This window comes from Lipotes vexillifer, unplaced genomic scaffold (assembly GCF_000442215.2).
Source record: "Lipotes vexillifer unplaced genomic scaffold, Lipotes_vexillifer_v1.1 scaffold892, whole genome shotgun sequence".
In the NCBI taxonomy this organism is placed as follows: domain Eukaryota; kingdom Metazoa; phylum Chordata; class Mammalia; order Artiodactyla; family Lipotidae; genus Lipotes; species Lipotes vexillifer.
Window position 1 is genome coordinate 204,883 of NW_006786445.1, and position 1,142 is coordinate 206,024.

At 53.2% G+C, this 1,142-nt stretch overlaps 1 protein-coding gene across 2 annotated transcripts in view; it reads right to left on the bottom strand.

Annotated features, from left to right (window-relative positions):
• Positions 1-1,142, bottom strand: part of USH1C (USH1 protein network component harmonin) — a 52,648-nt gene that overhangs the window by 5,556 nt on the left and 45,950 nt on the right. The gene's annotated exons all lie outside the window — the stretch shown is intronic.

Genomic DNA, 1,142 nt, shown 5'->3' on the forward strand with positions numbered 1-1,142 from the left:
CTGCTAGACATGGCAGACAGATGGGGCCAGCATCAACCCTTCCCTCAGCTGGCACAGGAAATGAGGACAGAGGTGGAGCACATTGGCCAGGTGGGCAGTGGTGGGCCATGGCAGCTGCCTAGTTGAGCAGGCCCCTCTTCTATGGCGGAAATGAAGGCTCAAGTGCGGCTGTGAGGGGCCGAGGTCACCATGGCCCCGGGTGGCAGAGCTGGACTCGCCCTAGCAACCCACAGAAGCCTGGCTGCCAGTGTGCCCAGGTGACTGCCATCACTCCACCTCCTGCCTCAGGTCCACACTCATCCTCCATTCTACCACCTTGGCTTGTGGGAGACACTCCAGCCTAGCGCTGCAGAGAAGGGATCTGACTCCGGGATTCCCTGCTCTGGTCTGCAAAGGTGAGGGGCTCCTCCTTCAAGGGCACCTATTCCTCCACAAAGGACTCAGGAGTACTGAAAAGCTGCCCAGACTTGGAAGAAGAAATCACTAACGGTGTAGTTTCAGACACTGTCAGGTGAATGGGTTGATCGTTTGAGGCACAAGTCTGTGCTGGGTCCACAAAGGCTTCACTCATCAGCAGGGGTGTTTTTGTTGGTAAGGGGATCAAGGCTACGCAAGAAGATCATGCCACAGGAGAGACACAGGGTGGGAGGGGGCCCCTGCCCCGCTGGGAGGGGGCAGTGCTGCAGAAGGTCCCAAGCAGGGGTGGCAGTTGTGCTGGGCAGTAAAGCGAATGACCAAACTGCTTGGGTTCAAGCCCTGCCTCCATCCTTTACTGGCCGTGGGTCCTGAACAAGTATTATACTTAACCTTTCTGTGCCTCAGTTTCCTAAGATGTGAAATGAGAGTGATAACGGTATCTATTGTAAGAATTAAATGAGTTAATACACATGATTACTCAGACACAGGTTATGTGCAGGTACTTAGAATAACATCTGACACGAGGTTAGTTCTTGACAGATGTTGGCTCTTATCATTATGAAAAGGACGGGTAATGTTTTGATGGTGTCTCTCTTGCCTTTACTTGTGCTGTCCTCTCTGCCTGGAAAGCCCTTTCCCTCCTTTGCAAGGCTAGCATCAACTTATCTTTAAAGGCTCAGCTCAGTATCACCCTTGTAGGGAGCCCTCCCAGCAGCTCTCTTTCC